The 21,630-nt window shown below is 43.7% G+C and overlaps 1 protein-coding gene across 5 annotated transcripts in view; it reads right to left on the bottom strand.

The window, feature by feature from the left end:
- Paqr8 (progestin and adipoQ receptor family member 8) overlaps positions 1–21,630 on the bottom strand; it is a 39,167-nt gene that overhangs the window by 14,680 nt on the left and 2,857 nt on the right. The window contains exons 2-5 of one of the 5 annotated variants that reach the window (XM_036167301.1): positions 14,800–15,050; positions 12,811–12,992; positions 12,584–12,653; positions 11,135–11,292 (exon numbers count right to left, since the gene is read on the bottom strand). The exons of 1 other annotated variant lie outside the window; for it this stretch is intronic. The gene's annotated coding sequence lies outside the window, so the exon portion shown is untranslated. Of the gene's footprint in view, positions 1–8,164; positions 8,663–11,134; positions 11,293–12,583; positions 12,654–12,810; positions 12,993–14,456; positions 14,777–14,799; positions 15,051–21,630 lie in introns of those variants that run through there. 3 more of the 5 variants (XM_036167302.1, XM_036167304.1, XM_036167303.1) reach the window with 3 other exon arrangements.

Genomic DNA, 21,630 nt, shown 5'->3' with positions numbered 1-21,630 from the left:
ATTATTATTATTATTATTATTATTATTATTATTATTATTATTATTATTATAGATGAATTTGAGCTCTGTAACTTACACCTAAAATGTTAGACATGGTGCAGCTAGCACTGACCCAGCTACCGGGTCATATTAAACAAAACAAAAACACAAAAAGCACCACCCCAACCCCCGTGCACATGAGCAAAAGAAGCTACATCGGTCTGATAGACAGGCATGTTTGCCGTCTTCTATGCTCAGTGGTCTCTGAGCCTGCCTATGTGACTCTGTAGGTAATACGCGAGAGAGCAAATGAAAAGGAGAAACGTAGTTTGCTTCCTCCTACCCAGAGAGAGGAGCACGGTGTAATTCCTCAGGGAATTTCTCTCCAAGGAAGCCTTCGAGCTAGAACTCATGACCGTGCTTGCCCTTACATGCTTTGCCACCATGTGCCACCTAATGCCGCTCGAGCAGGTGCTGGCCTCAAAAAGCATCACTGTACACACAGAATGCATCTATCCCGGGCAGTGGGCAGTATCCGTGTCACCAGGAGGAGAATTCAGGGGAGCTGGGAACAATTCGGAACACACTGAAGAGTCTGCGACCGCTCAGCTACGCAGTTGGCTGAGTAAGGAGGCTCATCTGTTCTTTCCAGACTTCTTGTTTGGGTCCGGGTAGGCTCTGCTGTCTGAAACACCTGCTAATTAAAGGCTGGGGACAAGGAGTCTCCATAGACGTCCCTCTCGAGCATAGCTATTGGCTTCGCTTGGGTGTGGTTTGGCTCCAGTCCTGCGGCCTCTCAGCGGGTTCCAGCTTCTGGCAGGCAGGCAGTTTCCACGGATCTGCAAGCCTGCTGGGACCTGGGCCAGCCCAGGTGAACTGCAGGGGGCCTGCTCATCTCCACTGACAGGGGTCCCTCGTGGGAATGCCCTTGCTTTCTTCCCGTGGAGTCAGAACAGTCTGTCTTCCCTAGCAAGCCCTCCGTTTTTTTTAATCAACCCTTCCACAGTTGATAGGGTGCACTCTTCAGAGAGTCCCCAGTTCTGACCTTTTTATTTGCTATAAATTCAAGCAAATCACTTGATTATTAGTTTCTCTGTAGAGAAGTAGGTTTTAGTTCAATTCTGAATCATCAGGAAGCCTTCTTTGGGCCATTTTGACTGTTTCCCTGTTTCACATGCTGTGACCTAGTGCACAGGTTATTTCACTACTGTGGTATAGAGAGCTTTGTCCCTACAGCCCAAGATCTTTGGAGACTGTAATAACACAGACTTATTCCTCCTTTTTCCTGTTTGTAAACTGGCAGGGTAAAAGGACTTCAGGATTCATCAATAGATAACAACTATTCAAAGACAAAATGAAATAAGGCATCCTTGGCCTGCTTCTAAAGGTACAGTCGACGTACAGGTGGCACACGCCTGTAATGCCCACACTTGGGAAGTTGAGGCAGGAAGACTGCTATACGTTCAAGGCCAGCGTGGCCTTTAGTAGTGAATTTGAGAGTAGCCTGAGCTACATAGCAAGATGGGGGAGGGGTAACTAAAAATAATGGTGGCTGGCAAGTTGGCTTAGTGGGTCAAGGCACTTGCTGCCAAGCCTGACGGCCTAAGTTCAGTTCCTGGGACCCACGTGGTGAAAGGGCCAAACCAGCTGTCACGAGCTTCCCCGTACTGTCACATGTGCTCTGTGACACAGTCCTGCTTACATCCACACAAAACCAGTGGAAGTTTAGGTAATGAAACTGTGGTGCGTTCGGCAAAAGGGAAACAGTGTTTGTGTTGGACACTGGAATTTGTGTGTCATTCATCCGCATGGTAGATATCCAGAACAATTTTTAAATTGCTGACTGAATTTCAAACCACCAGCTCGCTTCTAGTCTTTCATCTCTTATTAGTGGTAATTTCTTGTCCCAAGAATTCCTAATAAAGGTGCAGGGAGTGGAGAGCTAGACAGAAGAAAAAAAAAAGCCAATGACACTGGAGAAGAGTCAGGGACCTAATTTCTTATTCTTGGTGCATAGAGAAAACCAGAACAGCCTGTCCTGGTTCCCTGAGCAAGCCAGACACTGCCAATGTTACTGTACCCCACAGTGCCTGGCAAAAGCTGTGCTTCAGCCTCAGAACTTCCCTGTGATGTCTAGAGCTGCCCCAGGCCGAACTGACTCCATGCGCCCCTACTTTAGACATTTCAGGTTCCCATACCATAATACCACAAACCAAGGAGATTTTGAACAGCAAACATTTATTTCTCCCCACTGTGGAGGTTTGAAGGCCAAGAACAAGGCCCTAACTAGCCTAGTGCCTGCTGTGGACTTGCTTCTGTCTCTCAGACAACCCTCTTCTAGCTGGACGCTCAGAAGATACAAGGGCCACCCGGCTTCCAGTGTATCTTACAAGGTCATTGAAGCCGTTCATCTCCTAACACCCTCATATTGGGAGGAGGATTTGAACATATGGATTTGGGTGGGGGGCACACATTCAGTCTACAACACCATCTTAGCACTACACTGTAACTTGTGTGGTGTTTTCCTTTACTTGGAATTGTGAGCTTCTCTGAGATGAGTAAGAGAATTGCTCAAACATTTAGAATTTTAATTAATTAACCAAATTTATTATGGTACTAGAGATTGAGCCTAAGGCTCAATCTTGATAGGCAAGCGCCCTATCGCTCTCTCTCTCTCTCTCTCTCTCTCTCTCTCTCTCTCTCACTCTCTCACACACACACACACACACACACACACACACACACATGCACACACACACACTACCCCTTCCTCCTAGTTCGTGGCACTTGACTGTGAGAATAATTGAGGCATAGAGCACTTAAGCTTTAAAGCAAATCGACAGTAGCACACAGACAAACCCCATGCTTTCAACTCTCCCATCCCAAGTGTCCAACAACCGACTGTGTGGCAATAGAAGAAAAGCCACCACCCACAAATGAACAGGGAGATCTAAAGGGCAAGAGGGTGGCCTCTGAGCTGATTCTGGGTGAAGAATCCTGGGAGTTACCCAGACACTCTATCTAGACCTTCACCACCCAGGTTTATTCTATGAGAGCCCTCTTAAAGGTACCTCTGAAGTCACTATTCCATCTCCTATAACCATTAGTAATAATTCATAACCAATAGTTAAGTGAAATTGTTAAAAGTCATTAGTTATTCAACAGAGGGACTTGAATTGAAAAGCCAGCACGCTCAGTTCAGTTCACTAAGAGCTGCCACATGGGGACAGCTCTCCTCTCCAGTACACTAGTCACCCACTGGCTGCCCTGCACTGTCTGCAGAGGTCTGATGATTTATCAGAGTTGCCTTAGTGTAGTGGGTAGCCATTCCAACTGTGACCTGGAAGTTCCAACCCCCACTGAGGCTTCGGTAAGGGTCATGCCTACAAGGCGGGGCTGAGAGAGGACACTGAAGACCTGGGATCCAGATGCGAGGGCTCTCTTGGTGCCTGGACCCTGGATGCTGGAGGTAGAACAAGCAGAGTTCTCCAGAGAACACCGCTGGACTGCGCCATACCTTTGCCAGACCCTGCAACCTACCTATGCCTTCATTTGTAAGTCATCCCACAAAATAAACCTCCCTTTTAACTACGTAGAGTGGCCTTAACAATTTCACCAATAGCTTAGCTCTGAGATACTAGGTTTATAATCCCTTCTGATTACAGGGCTCCCAACTTTACTTGTGTCTGCGTCTGTACACCTTTGGTTCCTTATAACCTCCATGCTGTGGGATGCTCTGTATGTCAAATGTGTTGCTCTGATTGGTTAAGATAAATAAAGTGCTGATTGGCCAGTAGCCAGGCAGGAAGGATAGGGTAGGCGGGACAAGGAGGAGGAGAATGGTGGGAAGTGGAAGGCTGGGTGGAGACACCGCCAGCTGCCACCATGACAAGAAAGATATAAGGTACTGGTAAGCCATGAGCCACGTGGCAAAGTATAGATTAATAGAAATGGGTTGATTTAAGATAGAAAAAGTAGATAACAAGAAGCCTGCCACAGCCATACAGTTTGTAAACAAAGTAAGTTTCTGTGTGTTTACTTGGTTGGTTCTGAGCATCTATAGGCCTGGCGGATGAGAGAGATTTGTCTTGACTGTGGGCCAGGCAGGAAAACTCAAACTACACCTCCAGTCCTTCTTCTTCTCAAACTGTGTGATTTGAGCCTGTGGCATTCCAACACAAGTTTGACCCAGGGTCATCCATTTCACTTCATCCCTAGCCAGCACACCCCTGCCTCCATCCCTCTTCCATTACCCTTGGCTTAGTTTGCCTGCCTGCTGGCCCCCAATTACACATACTTTTTCTTTTATCTTCTCATCTGGTGTGCTGTGGCAATTCCTAACATGTTGTGAGACCATTACGGCTTCAACCTTCCTCACCATCACTTCTCTAGATCTACCTAGCTGCCCTCACTACCACCACAAGCAAACTTCCCCTGGCATACCTAATTGTGTTGCTGGCATGGCTAATTTCTTGCTTACAGACCCTTGAAGTCTAGACTGACATCTTTTAGCAGGTTTGGTGGTGCAGGCCTCTAATCCCAGCAACTCAGGAGGTAGAGGCAGAGGAGAGGAAGTTCAAGACAGACTATGCCAGGTGTAGATTCAAGGGCAGCCTTTGTACCTCAGTGATACCCTGTCTCAAAATAAGAACTGAGATGGCAGGATCTATATAGAGCTTGGTGGCAGAGCTGTGTAAAAAGGAAAGAACCAGTCTCCTCTCTTTGCCTCCCAATTCCCTTAAAAGCTCCCAGTCACTAAAACTTAAAAATTTTCAGCATATACAAAACCTGTCCTTTCTGACTAGATAAAGCCTGTTCTGGGTAGAATGGTTATAGTGAAAACATGTTTGTTTCATTTCTACAGACCCATATCTTGCCCCAACGACACCAGTGATGACAGTTTCCTAACTGTTCTTGGCCTCAGTTATCTTATTTGGTTTTGGCTGGCCAAAATTCAGCTCAAATAATAATAATAATAATAATCTACTCCAAAGCCTCTGGTAACCCTCACTTGCCAAATGAAGCTCACATTCCTGAGCCTGGCAGTCAGAGCATCCCATGACCTGGCCCTGGTCCTCATCTGTGGGAATCATCCTCTCTTGAAGTCTTGCAGGACAAAGGAGAGCCAACAGAACACCAGAGCCAAGGATCTCTCTCTCTCTCTCTCTCTCTCTCTCTCTCTCTCTCTCTCTCTCTCTCTCTCTCTCCATCCACTCATCCATCCATCCATCCATCCATCCATCCATCCATCCATCCATCCATCCATCTCTACCTATCTCTCTCTGCATCTGTCCGTGTCTGTCTGTCTATCTCTCTTTCTCGTGTGTGTGTGTGTGTGTGTGTGTGTGTGTGTGTGTGTGTGTGTGTGTGTTTTATGTGTTTGACACAAGGTCTCCATCACATCCCAGGATAGCCTGGGACTCACTAAGCAGCCCAAGTCATCTCTGAACTTTGAACTCACGGCTGTCCTCCTGCTGCAGCATGCTGGCCTCCATGGTACATGGGATATGCACTGTAACTTTCTGTTTGTTGAACTTCTGATTCTCTTGCCTCTACTCCAGGTATGGGTCACTTTTGTTCATATTCTCACTTTAAAATCATTAAATATGGGCTGCAGAGATGGCTCAGAGGTTAAGAGCACTGACTGCTCTTCCAGAGGTCCTGAGTTCAATTCCCAGCAACTACATGGTGGCTCACAACCGTCTGTAATGAGATCTGGTGCCCTCTTCTGTATACATAATAAATAAATAAATCTTTTTTAAAAATCATTAGTTGAAGTACATAGAAATGTAGACAATAAACAGGAGTTTCCCAAATCTTAGTATGTTGTACTTATTTCACATTTTAAATAAAGGCATATGTGTAAGTGTGTGCAACTTTCTTTTGGTTGATCTCCCTGTCTGTATGACAGACACAGCTGAAACCTTTTTTTCTCCCCAGTGACAGTTTCTATGTAATGAACTAGGCTGTTCACCCCACCACTCTCTTCATTTGAAGACATTATCTAATTATGAATAGGCATCAACATGGAATATTATAAAACATCATGAAATTACACATCTACAAATAATATATCCTTTGTACATTTTTAACCTTTATGCTATTTTCAACATTGTACTTTCTGTCATTTAATATGTTATTTTTTCCCACATTAATCATCTTGTAATCTCTATTTGATTTATTTCCCCCAAATGACCATTTCTCGTTGGCTAAATATACCCCAATTCCTTTGACTACCCTCTTGTGAATAAATAAATGATTGTTTCTAGGTATTTATTTTGACACACAAACCTGAGTGTTCATGTCTTTCTGAGTAGCTGCTCAAAGTGGGCTTCCTTTGTGCTGTCTTTACCCAAGCTGATCTCTTTTCCTGGAATGACTTCCTCTCTGTCTATGAATTTCATCATCTCTGCAGGTACTCTCAGATGCTAGCTCACTATGTTCTCCAAAGCGTTAAGTCACAGCAACACCTTCCTCCATCCATCTTCAACAAACAGGCAAACCGCTGGGCGATGGTGGCGCACACCTTTAGTCCCAGCACTCGGGAGGCAGAGCCAGGCGATTCTCTGTGAGATCGAGGCCAGCCTGGTCTCCAAAGTGAGTTCCAGGAAAGGCGCAAAGCTACACAGAGAAACCCTGTCTCGAAAAACAAAAACAAACAACAACAACAACAAAAATCCAAGCAAACCATCTGCATTTTTGTTAGTTGGATGCAACAGTCAAACACAGTCTAGTCCTGTACCTACCTGGGTGTTTCTCTTATGTCCCTATCAAGCCACACTTCCTTAGAGATAAATACTGTGTTACATGGGATTCAATTCCTTTTCCCCTCTAGTGAGAACACAAAGTAGACATCAACAAATGTCTGTAGAACCCACTTGGGCCTTTCTGTTTTTTGCCACAAGTACTGCTTCTCCACTTAATGACACAATCATTAGAGTCATGTGTTGTCATTTGAGCCTGTAGGTAAGAAGCTTGGCTCCATCACCAACACTGTATGCTGCTGGAAACCGGACTCACTAGGAGTCTCTGGGCTCAATAACCAGTAATAGATGACTGTACACAGCTAGGTGTGCACAAAGATGGAGAAAAATACCCCTTTTCTTTTCTTTACTGTGAAAGCACCAGTGGTTTGAAAGAAAATGCTCCCCAAAGCGAGTGACACTTTGTTGGAGTAGGTGTGGCCTAGTTAGAGGAAGTATGTCACTGTGGGGGTGGAGTTTGAGATCTCCTTTGTTCAAACTACACTCAGTGTGGTAGACAGTTCACTTCCTGTTGCCTGTGCATCAAGATCTAGAACTCTTAGCTCCTTCTCCAGCACCATGTCTGCCTGAGTTCCACCATGTCCCGCCATGATGATAATGGACTAAACCTCTGAAGCTGTGAGCCACCCTAATTAAATGTTTTTCTTTTAAGAGTTGCCGTGGTCATGATGTCTCTTCTTGGCAACAGAAACCCTAAATAAGACAAGAAAGCTGATGGAAAAACACATACCAAGAATGTTATTAGAATTTTATCTGAGAATAGGGGTGTAGGTCAGTATAAAGCATGTACTTAGTATGCACAAGGTCTCAGGTTTGATCCTCTGCATTAAGAAGGGGAGGCTAGAAGGACAGGAAGGAAGGGAGGAAGGAAAGAAGGAAGGAAGGAGAGAAAGGAAGAGAGGGAAGAATTTTGTTCATAAGCTAAAAGAAATCACACATTAGGCAGATTGGTTACCAAACTCTGGAGTAGAAGGCCATTTTCAAGGTTGTGGTATGTTTGTTTGTTTGTTTGTTTTTCAGGCAATCCACAATGATTGCTGAAGTGTAGAAAGGATACAGCAGAAGAAGCTGTTCCTACCCCACCCCATCCCTGCAGTGTAGTCTCAGAACCATTGACTAGAGGACAGGACTGTAGGAGGGACAGAGTCACTGGCCACCCACATGTGTTAATCACCCTCTCATGTTCAGTAGTGTGCATGTGTGTGTGTGTGTGTGTGTGTGTGTGTGTGTGTGTGCGCGCGCGCATCCTCCTGATTGCAGAGCAGCGATTCATGCTCAGCATCCACTTTTCCTATTACATCTAGAAAAGTGACATAACAAAATGACACGTGAGAATCAGTTCAGACTCCAAACAGTATCAATTTCTTCCACATTTTATCATTAAGTGCAAAGTATTGGCTTAAACAATGACAAGTTGATACCTGTTTATTCTGGCCTCCTAAGTTCATAGTAAGACATGTCCAGGTCACCAACTTTTCTAGGCAGCTCACCATTCCATGCCATATGATCTATTCAGTAAAGAGTAACTGAAATAAGCATATGTGAGCACCTTCCTGACTTAGGAGTTGACAAGAAGGTCAGCTGGAGCTTTGCAAATCCCAGGCTTATGAGGGGCTTAAAATTCATACTGGAAATGAATGTTTTCTCAGCTCCCAGGAAGCCAAGACTCCTCCAGCTAAATAACAACCTGCAAAGCTAAGATTTAAGAAAACAAGAGAAACGAAAATCACACCTCTGGTTGTTGCTTCTAGGCTGCAGTTTGACTTAAGAAAGGGTCACGTATAAGAACAAGCACCTATCCTGACTGTAACCTGACCTTTGGTCTCAGGTGACGTCTTATTAAAGCCAGGGAAGGTGCCACCCAAGTGTCTGGATTATCTTTCTTTCTTTCTTTTTTTTTAAAGATAGATGAGATACTTTTTTTCTTTTTATTTATTTAGCCGGAGCTGAGGACCGAACCCAGGACCTTGCGCTTGCAAGACAAGCACTCTACCACTGAGCTAAATCCCCAACCCTGGATTGTCTTTTTAATCAGGTTGAATTAAATCCACCCTCAGCTTCAGGCTGCCTACCTGTGACACTGATCATTGTCTGGGCTTTGCCGCTGCACCCATGGACTCTGGAAGGTTTAGACATTGATTACTACGGCTGCCAGAAGGTAAACAATTCCTTCCAGGCCTTGCTCAAAGCTCCCATTCTCAAGGAGCTACGCAGCAGCCACCCTCATGATTTAAAACTGTTTGCCACTCTACCTGCTCCGCTCCTTTGTTTCAGCTCGGATTTATCTCTTATAGCTTCATGTATTACTTTCTTTCAACTATACAAAATTTATCACCTTAACCTCTCTCTCTCTCTCCTCTCTCTCTCTTTGTGTGTGTGTGTGTGTGTTCAACTACACAAAATTTATCGCCTTAACTCTCTCTCTCTCTCTCTCTCTCTCTCTCTCTCTCTTCTTCCATACAGTCTCATTATGGCCTCAAACTTGTCATCCTCCTGTACAAGCTACTAAGTCGCAGGATCACAGGTATGCACCGATGTTTTCAGCATCCCATCTTCACTTCTCTGGGTGCAGTTAAGCACATTCATGTTGCATAAACCAATCTGCACAACTCTTTCTCTCCTGCAAGACAAAACCCCAATATCTACTCAATAATTGTCTGTTCTCCCTTCTCTCTGGCCCCTGGCAATCATTTTTGGCCTTATGGATCATTCCTGGAATGTCATACTCATGGAATCATAATCTTTTTGTACCTGGAATTTCACTTGGCACTGTGTTTCCTAGTTTTGCCCATGTTTGTAGTATGTTTCAGCATTTTTCTTCTTTGAGGGTCAACGTTTCAATGTGTGCACACATCACCCTTTGTCTGTCTGCTCATCTGTCAGTAGACAGTCCCACCTTTTGGTTACTGTGAGCCATGTACACACGGATGTGGTGTACACACACCTTCTCAGTACCCTGCTCTCTTTATTTTATTTTATTATTTTAGAGTTTTATTTATTTATTATGTATACAGTGATCTGGCTACATGTATGCCAGCATGCCAGAAGAGGGCACCAGATCTCATTGCAGATGGTTGTGAGCCATCATGTGGTTGCTGGGAATTGAACTCAGGACCTCTGGAAGAGCAGTCAGTGCTCTTAACCTCTGAGCCATCTCTCCAGCCCCCAGTAATTTCATTTTTAATATTTAATATATTTAATATATACCATCCTCAATGCAGCTGCAATTTTTTTGTCCCACCAGAATATTCCAATTTCTGCACAGCCTCAATATGTTTATTTTCTGTTTTACTTTTTTAAAAAAAAGTTATTTTATGTGTATCAGTTTTAATCCCCATCCCTGTATGCAATGCCTGTGGAGGCCAGAACAGAGCATGAGACTCCCTAGACACCAGAGTTACAAACATGGGCATGGGTTCTAGGAATTGAACCTGAAGAGCATCTCTGAGCACTCAGATTAACCACTGAGCAATCTCTCCAGCCCTATTTTTCATTTTTCTTAAATAGCAGCCATCTGAATGGATATGTGCATATTATTTTTGTGTATATTTATTATCTGTTCTTTTTAACCTCTCTGCTGGCCCAGACTACAGCTTCCGCCAGCAAAGAGACCCATGTCTGTTGTGTCCACTGTCACATCCTTGCCCAGAACAGTACTGAGCATACAGTAAGTGCTCAGTGACTAGTCACCATACGAACGAGTACAGAAAAGCTGGGCCCGCTAGAGCAAGCCTGTAATCCAGCTTGTTCAAGAGTCTGAGGCAGGAGGATTGCCAGCTCCATTGTAAGCTCAAGTCTAACTGGACAACTTAGCAAACTGTGCCTCAAAATAAAAAGCAAGAAATTGGCTGGAGGGATACTCTGCAGTACTGCCCTAGACTGGCATACACAGTGCCCAGCCCAAAAATCAAACCAAACTAAGAATGAACTGAATGGGTAAGAGAAAGACATAGGAAAGTGGACTGTTCTTTTTCTGGTTTGTGTGCCTGACCTCAGCATTGCTTTGCTCATGGCATGCTTAGGTTTATGTTTATCTATTACCTTTATCTATGACATTTAGGACTTTGGAAAGAAATTCTCTTTAATACATACTTGATGAATTTTGAATATATCCCATTATCCTAGTCTTTATTATTCATGAATCTGAAGCTCATGGAATTTGGGGTTGTGGGGGAGCTCACAAGAAGTCTGTGATACTTAGAAAACTTAGCTATCATCCAGAAAAGGCCAAGGCCGCTGCCCGTTTGCTGTCTCTGTTGATAACCAAAGATATTTCAAACTGAACATTCCCCAAAGACAATCAAGCTTCCCCAACCTACTTCTGTCCCATGTTCCTTATTAATTAATTTACTTATTTATTTAGAGACAGATTCTCAAGTAACTGAGGGCACCTCAAAATCCCCGTGCAGCTGTGAAGGTCTTGAACTTCTGATCTGTCTACCTCCTCTTCCCACAGGCATACGCTATCACATCGAGCTTTTCTGTACTCTTGCCAGAAACAGGAGATGCCTTTCCCCCTCTTCCTCACTCAGCACCATTCTCTATCCACCTGCAAAGAAATTATCATTATGACTCACATACCTTAAATACTCAGTCTATGCTAGGCACTGTTTTAGGTCCATTGCATGCATGACTGCTTTCTTCTTTTTAACTAGATAGACTAGAGTCTACTAATTTTTAGCTGTGATCCAGATAAGAGAACTAGTTAAGTCCTTTGTCCAAAGTCACTCAGAGAGAAGGTAGCAGAGCAAAGAATCATCTGGCTTCCGAGCTTGCCCCCTAAGTTCTGGTGCTATTTTGGACATGCTTTCTGTTTCAACCTTCTTTACTGGAAATCACTACAAATGTCTAAGACTACTTCCTTCAATTGATACGAGAACAGGATTGTAACAATTCAGACCTGTCTACGCCCTCCATCTCTATGCAAACTTTGGCTAATGCAGGTGGCCACAGCCAGGGGCAGATTGAATCTACAGTCTTTGCTTGGATGTTAGGCTTAAACAAAAGTCCTAACAGCACTTGATTTTCCTGCATTTTGTTGGGTTTTGTTGTTGTTGTTGTTGTTGTTGTTGTTGTTGTTGTTCAAGTAGAATATGTCAGTGAAATTTGAATTAAAGGCTGTACTAAACCAAATATATTGTAGTAGACACATTCATTAATATCAAGGCACATCTATTACAAACACAAAATTTTCTTCTTTGGAGGATGTATTGATCTTGGAAGCAAAGTAGGCTTGAAGGCAGACAGCCTAAGCCCAGCTCCTGTCACATTAAATGAAGCATGTACTTAAAAATGCTCCACAGCCCCACTGACCCCAGCAGTCCCATCTCGAAACTGAGAAGGATAATAAAGGCTCACAAGTTGGGAGTATCTGATATCTTCAGATATCAAGACCACCGCAGGATTAGCAAATGTCCCTTCCCAGTTTCAAGCCTATTCTGTATATAACCACCCATATTACATCTGTTTGCCATCAGATGAACATTGAGACGCGAAACCTTTTAGCCAACTGTCCTGAGGCCGGGAGGACAGCAAGTTTAAGCTGAGCTCCATAGTGTGATCCTGTCTCAAGCAAAGCAAAGCAAAACACAACTAAACAAAGATCCAGTTTAAATCTAAAAGGGCACGCTATAAAGGCCCCCAGTTCCCTTTAGCAAACAAAGGAAACAGCCCCGACCCAGGCTGTTTGGCAAGTGCAAACCCGGGCTAGGAACAGACCAGCACTCAGTGTTACCAGGAGATTCAAAGTCAACACTTGCGGCTTCATTTCCATCACCCAGCACTGCCTTTCACAAAGGCTTGTCCTATATTCTGAAGAGCTGTATTATTCCCCAGCTCACCATTTCAGCCTCATGCAGAGTCCAGTTACTTTCAACACTCCCAAATGGTGTCTGGCCTTTTTTCTTCTGCCTTTTAGATGACATCCAAAGAGACACCAAAAATAAAGGGGAAAAAAAAAAAAAAAAAAAACAGCGAGCTTTAAGTGATTTCAGCTGAAGACTTTCAGCTAAGCGTTACTATACAGAAATTACCCATAGTGGAGCAGGGAGTGCCCTCTAAATCCTACCTGGTTTTTAAAAATCCCCTCAAAATATTTGGTCAAAGGAGAGCGGTTTGACCATGATGAGTTTTTGCCTTCTCCCTTCTCCATCCCCAGTACAGAGTTGACACTTTTCAGATGACAAGGGATCTCTGTGGGTCCTTGTAGCCACAGCAGAGGATCCTCAAAGTGGCTGGGTTTGACTCTGCCTTGGGAAAAAAAAAAAAAAAAAAAGCAAACCACAGCATCCAGAAGACAGCCTGGCACCCTCTGTCCAGTCTTCCTAGGAACAGCCAGGCCTCATGAGGCAGGACCAGCAAGCTCCCACCTACATAGCTTATCAGCCGGAAATGCCTTCCAGTGAGCAGACATACCTAAACCATTTCTATTGCCCAACGGGTGGCATGAACTTTTTGCCAGGCGCCCAGCAAATAGCTTGTGCCAAGGAAGACTCGGATTCTTTCTTTCCTTTTCTCCCCACCTCCCAACTTTGGTGTTTTGGAGACAGGGTTTCTCTGTGGAGCCTTGACTGTCCTGGAACTCAGAGATCTGTCTGCCTGTGCCTCCTCCAAAGTGCCGGGATCAAAGGTGTGTTCCACCACGGCCCAGCTAAATCCCATTTTCTTAACACTTTACAGTTTCTTCAAAAGCGAAGAGGACTGTGCCAGCCATGAAGGAGTTAGTCATAACTGGGCACTAGATTTGTTGTTGTTGTTGTTGTTTCCTCATCTCATGAGACCCCAGTGAATCTAACACCAGCCAGGTATAACAGCTCCGATAGATTAGGGATCCCATCAGGACAGGCTCTGTGGGTCGGGGTTCCTGTTACCTTTCCTGAACTCTGTAGTAAGTATTCTCAGTCTCCTCCTAAAAGAAGGGCTTTATTAAGGTGAGGGAGGTAGCACATGACTTAAATTCCAGCCCTCAAGAAGCTGAAGCAGGTTGGCCATGGGTTAAAGATCAATCTAGGTTAAGTAATGAGAACCTCTGTCAAAAACAACCACCCAAACAACAAACCAAACATCAAAACACAAGAAATGTGACTATACTTGGTCTTATTCAACCAATCTACAACCTCCTGAAGAATCTACTGTGTGCAGAAAGGGAGAACTCAACCCCAAAACCATCCAGGAAAAGTTAACATTTAAAATATTTGCTCTAGGCAGAAGTGATGGTGCAGGCCTTTGATCCCAGCACTTGGGAGGCAGAGGCAGGCAGATGTCATGCCTGAGCCTACTCTACTGGTGAGAGCAAAGTGACTTTTTCTCCACTGTTTTGCCCATGAGATTTTTTTTTTTTAATGTAGAAATCACATCAATAATGAAAAATTACTTAAAAGTATTTGCCACAACAAATGTTTGAAGGAAATACATTTCAGAGCTGAGGAAGACATCATAGTGGATACAGTTCTTGTCGAGAAGATGTGAGGATCCTGTGAGGGGGAGGGTATGGGGGAGGTGGGAAACTAGCCATCTAGTCTAGCCAATCAATGAGGTTCTGGGTTCAATGGGAGACTCTGTCTCAACTCTAAAGTGGTAAATGATAGAGGAAGACATCTGATTTCAAAGTCTGGCCTCTATGCACATGCACACAGGGAACACTCACCCTCACATACAAGTGTTCACCCACATACACCACACACACAGAGAAGAAAGAAATAAAAAAGAACATACATGTTTCCTAGAAAGGACCTTGACTGAGGAGTTAGCTGGCATATTTCACGAGGGACATGTCAAGAGCACTGTGACAAAGGACACCCTCTGATGCTCCATCGTGAGAGGGATAAGAAGACAAGGGCAGCCCTCCAGCCTCCATGACAGGACTGGGCAGGTGAGAGGGCAGGAGAAGAAACCCAGATTCAAGACTTGGCAAATGCGAGTGATCTCAGTGACAAAAGGAAGCAGAAAGTCAATGTTTTCATGGGGAGAATGGAGACTCCAGCTTCTTGAATTTGAGGCAGCGAGTGTCTCGACGGATGGATAGATAGGATGTGCTTGCTTTCTGCTCTGGTCTTACCATGTGATGGGCCAAGCGGATACAAAGGGAAGAATTTTGTTGGTTTAGCCACTCTCTTGGTCTGTCCAGTTTGAATGCTTAGTGGGGGCCTGCTAGGTCAGCTCTCTGGAGGGGTAGAATTCGCCTCCCTGGATCGTCTTTGTTTTCTCAGCCAACTGGCTCCAGGTGGGGAGAGATTTCTGGCAGTAGATACAGTACACAGCAGGCAGGAGTCCTCAGAAAGGGCCATGGGGTGAAGGCAGCGTGTGACCCTGGAGACAAACACAATTAGCTGTGCCCCACACAAACTGAAAAGACGCTGTGGGAAGACTGACTCCCTCTGCCAAGAGAGAGAAGCAAAGGGAAACTCTTCTGAAAAGAAACCTTTTCGTTCCCTTGGTAGCCGCGGCCAATGGCAGTCACATTTCCTGTGACGTCCCTTTTCAGTGTGGATTTCTCCAACACTTCACACTATCACAATAAGAGTTGGACTGCTTCATCAATGCTCCTTACTGAATAGAATCCATTAATATTACAAGCTGGTCCTTGCTTCACTAGAGATGATACTGGAGCCTCTCAAAGCCATTCTGTCCCTGTGTGCCAGTTTTCAGCAGTGGCTGGGTGACTGAATTCGTGGAAACCAACATGGAGGTTGTCTTTATGGAATTCAGTCACAGCCCCAAGAGTCTGCTCTTCTGAAAATCCAGTCCTTTAGTGTGAGGATTAGCTACAGCAGTAGGGTCTGGAGGTGACTATATAGTATTTGGGAAGCAGGACAGGCTCTGGAGTTAGGCAGCATGTGCGTGGTGACTCTACCATTTACTTATGAACTGGTGACCTGAGCAAATCTATAAGCCTGCAGTCTCACTGTGAGACACTGATTATGGTGTCATTCCATGAATAGAGCTGTTGTGAAGCTGAATGAATTATAACAGTAAGTCTTTATCTTTTAAGTCACATATTAGAAGATTGACAAATGATATTTGGGGTGTACTTCAAAATAATCTGGAGGTAAGGTACATAAAAAACAAAAACAAAAAAAAATTTGGCAGGCCAGGTGTGGTGTCATGTGCCTTTCATCCCAGCACTCAGGAAGCAGAGGTAGGTGGATTTCTGTGAGTTCAAGGCCAACTTGATATGCAGTAGTGAGTTCTAGGACAGTCAGAGATATGTAGAGAGATCCTGTCTTTAAAGAAACAAACAACAGCCAGGCGGTGATGGTGCATGCCTTTAATTCCAGCACTTGGGAGGCAGAAGCAGGTGGATCTCTGTGAGTTCTAGGCCAGCCTGGTCTATAGAGTGAGTCTCAGGACAGGTTCCAAAGCTACACAGAAAAACCCTGTCTTGAAAAAATGAGGGAAAAACAACAACAACAACAAAAAAAAACCCAAACAAACAAACAAACAAAAAAACAGCAACCAAAAAGTGGAAAAGAAAGAAAGAGAGAGAGAGAGAGAGAGAGAGAGAGAGAGAAAGAGAGAGAGAGAAAGAAAGAAAGAAAGAAAGAAAGAAAGACGGGCTCAAAGTCAGTGCTCAAAACCGTGTGCTGCTGGTTTAGGGGCTATGATGAACTGAGGGACCAGAGAGCACGAAAGGGCAGAGGTGCCCAGCGGGGCAGTGCTGGGAATGTCGTCTTTTCAGTGGAGGTAGTCGCGGACATCTCAACAGGGTATTCCCTTGACAGCAGACTGATAAGCCCTAGACAGGACAAGAGGGGACCCAGCGCTCAGCGAGCCCAGGAGTATTGGAAACCTAGTCGAAGGATGACCAGTTAGTTGCCTGGACCTGGAGGCAGCCAAGTGTCTCAACTTCCTGAGCAGTTGTGGGTCCTGCGGAGCACTTTGTCTTGCTCAAGTGACACCCTCATATTTCTTTTTCTTTCTTTCTTTCTTTCTTTCTTTCTTTTCTTTCTTTCTTTCTTTTTTTTTTTTTTGAATTCCGTTTATTGAAGGAGGGAGGAGGTGTTTGTTTTTGTTTTTTGTTTGTTTTGTTTTTTTGAGCTGAACCCGGGATCGAACCCAGGGCCTTGCACTTTCTAGGCAGGTGCGCTACCACTGAGCTAAATCCCCAACCTCACCCTCATATTTCTAACCTGGGTTAGAAATATTTTGCTTGGGCATGTGATGAGAAGAGACTGGGCAAAAGGAATAGTCACAGAGTGAGATTTCAAATACATAAGGGATATCAATCAAACTTGTGTACTTTGGGCAGAACTCATGTAATGTTGGTGTGTGTAGAGTAATAATCCACCAGAGGCAGCTGCTGAGAAAAAAAAAAAGTGGAGGGCAAGCAGGTCGACAAGCACATTGCATCCCACAGGCAAACTTCAGTGTTCTACAGTTGTGTAGTCGGTGTTTGTACTGGTGCGGGTTTCTTTTCCTGTGGATAAGAAGTTACCCTCGTGGAAGGCACTATCCACAACTGCTCTGTTGAAGTCATTGGTGGTCTGTTCCTATACCTGAACTGCTCTGTCCCTGGCATCTCAGAGGATAAGTGTCTAAGGCATATCTGAAAACATGACCGAGGCTTGGTCTGTTTTCCTGTGTTTATCTTGGGTGTACAAGTAATTTCATTTTAAAATAATGTTGAGCATCTTGTCGACCTACCTTACATTGCTGATTATTTGTGGTGGGTAGTTTATTTAGGGATAACAACTGATCCGTAGCGACCCTATGATTTCTTTGCCACTGGAAGGCACTTGGGTTTGGGAAAGAATATCTTTCCTTCTAGGCTGTGAGTACAGGGCCATCCTCTGGCTCACATTGAGATGCCTGCTCACTAAGAAAACCAAGGGCTGGTTTTTGTTTGTTTGTTTTTAACTTTTATGGGGGGGGGCAAGGACTTATGGAGCCCCGGTTGGCCTCAAATATAGCTAATCCTTCTGTCTCTGTTTCCCAACTATTGGAATTAAATGTGTGCATTACAAGAAATATTTTATTTGCAGTGTTGGAAATTAAGCATGGTGCTGAGTACATGATAACTAAGTACTCTACACCTAAGATGCAGCCCCAATCTCTAAGAGCTATTTTGGAAACTAATGTTTAGTGAGTCGGATTTTGTTTGTTTGTTTGTTTTGAGACAGGGTCATCTGTGTATTCCTGGCTGGCCTGGAATTCACTATGTAGGCCAGGCTGGCCTTGAATTTACAGAAATCCACCTGCCTGTGCCTCCCTAGTGCTGGGATTAAAGGCATGCTCCACCACAGCTATCTCAGTCTGGGTTTTTGTTTTGGTGGTGGTGATGGCGTGCTTTTTAATTTTAATTTTATTTTTGTTTGTTTCGTTTCCTTTTTCCTTCAAGAAAGGGAAATCTTCAATAACTATGCAAACTAATAGGAAAAGCATGCTTTCATTTCAAAACATCATATCAGGACTTGCTTTGCTGTGCAAAGCACATATATAGAGCTTATTGAATGGCCTCACCCTTGCACCCACAACCCCAAATATCATTATTGCAGCAGTATATTTATCCACTTCACTATAAAGCCAGCTGATACTCTCATTCTTTATCCAAGTATTAAAATAAATATGTCTGTATTCATACATTCAAATGAATATTTCTCCCCTTCAAAAGCGTTCCCTTGGCAAGCTGGGTACTAAATCTAGTGATGCTGAGAATAGTCCCAGAGCGCCTGCTTAGGAGCTGCCTTCAGAATCTGCAACACATGTGCTGATTGCCCCAGCATCTGCAAACCTGCCGTTGGCAGAGTCAAAGGCAGAATGAGGCCAACCTGGGCTCCTGGAGAACTGGGGTTGTAAAATGAAATACGAAAATAGTGACAATTCGCTCCAAGGATTAGCAGCTCAAAGTGGGGCTCCCAGAAACCATAAGGTGGCAGCATTTCTATTAGTGCCTACTCAAAGTTGTGTCTGATGAACAACAGTAGCGGACCACCTGAGATAATCAACTTAGAAGCAAGAAGGAATGCCCTGGGAAAGGCTGAGAGGCTGCTGTCTGCTTGGCCGAGGTGATTTGGGTTTATGGAAGGGCAGAGATGCAGGGCTGGGAGTGCTCGGCCAGGCAAAGCTCTCACCTCAGGGTGTAGGTAGAGACAGAGGGGAAGACCAGAGCCTTTTAAGGACACACACACACACACACACACACACACACACACACACACACACACACACACGCTCCACTATCCTTTCCCCCACCACTTCCCAAGATGACAGTCCAAACCTAGATAGTAGCCACTAGGAGACATTTTAGGTCCAAATCAGCCAGATGTAGTGGCACATGCCTTTATTCCCATCACCAGGAAAGAAGAGGCAGGTGGATCTGTCAGTTTGGAGGCAGCCTGATCGGTATAGCAAGTTCAAGCCAAACTACATAGTGAGACCATCCAAGAAAAACTTAAGATATAAATTAATAAAAGTACCACCTTCATTTGGGTGTTTATACTGTAGTATATATAGGAAAAATAACTTACAATTATCACTTAAATAGTATACCTTACAATATATTAGGTCATGTGAGAATAAATCTCCTTTCACCTTGATATTCTTTGCTGGGCAGTTTGTATTGCTGCAGATTTTTATAAGCAGCAAAATATGAGACTAATTTTCTCACACACAAACCAACCAACAAACAAAAGGTACCCAGGAAGCCATGCTTACATATGTTTATGCCCAGTGCTTGAGTTTTGAGCTGGATTTTTAACTTTATACACAGGCAAATGGAAGAGAATGACTCCTGAAAATGCATTTAGCATAAGGACATACTTTGCAAGAACCTCACAGAACCAGGATGTAGGCCCTCTTTCTTCTTGGATTTCCCTAAATCTTCAATTTTCTTTTGAGGTTATGCAGTGAGAAGCTTCCCAGCACCGTGATTTGACTCTGCTCTAGGTGTGGTCTCGGATGACATGTTGTTTCACCCCTCTGAACCTCAGTTTCTACCGTATGGATAATAATTTCAATTTCAAGTGACATCTGTTTTAAAATGGGACTAATAATAGGTGTGGACTCCATGGGTTTGGGAGGAAGATTAAATGTGACTTGTGCATAACTGGATAAGTAATGAGTGGAATCTGGCAATTTTTAATAGTCAAGTCATTTACTAGTAGTTTTAAAATTCTTTTGACTTCATATGAAAATTTATAATTGTCTAACCAATGACAGACTTTTAGCTTTGCAACTTCATACATGAATGAGAAAGTTTTATTTTTATATTTCTAATATCTTAGGTTTTTGTTTTTTGTTTTTCAATTTTAAATTGTGGATTTAAAAGCAACCACAGTTACTTTGCTTTTAATTTAGATGTTTTTAATGTGAACATTCCTTTTATGGTTGTATTTTACAGCTTGGCATGGTAGTGAAAATGTAAAGGAAAAAGTAATTCAAAAGTTTCCCCTGTGGCCCTTTCCTCCTACCCCAGCCAATAAAAATGCCCTTCCTTTTACCTTCCTCCCCCTTCCCTCCCTCCCTCTCTCCCTCCCTCCCTTCCTTCCAATGAAATACTGTTCACGTGACAGGTTGTGAAATGACTAGCCAAGCACTCACTGTCTAGTTGTAAATGACTGAACTTCTGATCCTCCCTTTTCCTTTATGAGTTCTGGGGTTCCAGGTACCTGCTACCACTGTGCCTGGTGTCTGTGGCACTGGGGATCATGACTGGATCCTTATGAATGCTGTGCAATGTTCTACCAACTGGGCTATGTCCCCAGCCCTGAGAGGGCTGATTAGGATGAACACTCCTTTTTATTAAAATTTTAGTTCACCTTGCTTTTTTTTTCTTTTAAGGACAAGGAAGAACGGCTTGTCATTCAATTCTCAGCTGTTTTGTAAATATTGACATTAAGTTTTTCTGTAGATTTTACTATTCAGATATAAACCAGGAAGATAATTATACAATAATTTTAATCAAATGATCAGTAGTTACTATAAAACATCATAGTTCATGAAATAGTGTTTTACGAGAGCTCCTAAGTTGGAGACCAGCAAGTGCCAGGAATGCAGAGAGCCATTAGATATGGACTTGGCCTCTCTGGAGCTTACATATGTGCTATATACTGTCTTGGAACTATGTACTAGTGAAAGCCTTCCTTTAATTACTTGCAGTCCCAAGGATTAATATTACTTTCACAGAGGGTTTCTGTATCGGCTACTTCTCTCATGGCTGAGACAAAATAACTAATAAAAGCAAACTAAGGAAGGTTTTATTTGGCTCACAGTTTGAGAGACCAGTTGCCCATGGTAGTTAGTATGGTGACGAGAGCCATGAGCTCTGTGGTGAGGAAGCTGAGGGAGATTTTTGCTGATTCTTAGTTCACCTTCTCCTATTTTCCTTTTTATTCAGTCTGGAACCCCAGTGTATGGGATTCATGACCCATAGTCAGTGTGGATCTTCTCTCCTCGGTTAAACCTCTGTGGGCAAGCAAGGATGTGTCCAGGTGTGTCTCCTAGGTGATTCCAAAACCAGTCAAGTTAAGAATGAAGAAAGGTCATCACAGTTCTCCTGCCTCCGTTTCTCTGAGGTAGTTTAGCTCTTTGAGGATTAGCTCTCACTACAGGCTTTGCTGCCATGAAGGGAGATGATACAAAAGCACCCAGGGGCCAGGCATAGTGGTGGGCACCAATAATCCTAACACTGAGGAGATAGAGACAGGAGAATTGCGAAGTCTAGATCATCACCTTGTGCTACACAGGGAGACCCTGTCTTAAAAAAAAAAAAACAAAAAAAACAAAAAACTTACTGAGTCACATAATGATACATAACTGTAGAATGGGGTTGCATTATTAAAATATCATGCTCCCCTGGAGAATTGTGTGATGCTGTGGGTTTTGTTGTTTTGTTCTGGCAGTTCCTTTTCTGAGAAATGGCCTGTGGACTTATACCAGGAAAACAGTAACT

The sequence above is a fragment of the Onychomys torridus genome, chromosome 18 (assembly GCF_903995425.1).
Source record: "Onychomys torridus chromosome 18, mOncTor1.1, whole genome shotgun sequence".
Lineage (NCBI taxonomy): Eukaryota > Metazoa > Chordata > Mammalia > Rodentia > Cricetidae > Onychomys > Onychomys torridus.
The sequence above is the reverse complement of the archived record's forward strand: the minus strand, read 5'-3'. Positions and strand labels throughout refer to the sequence as shown.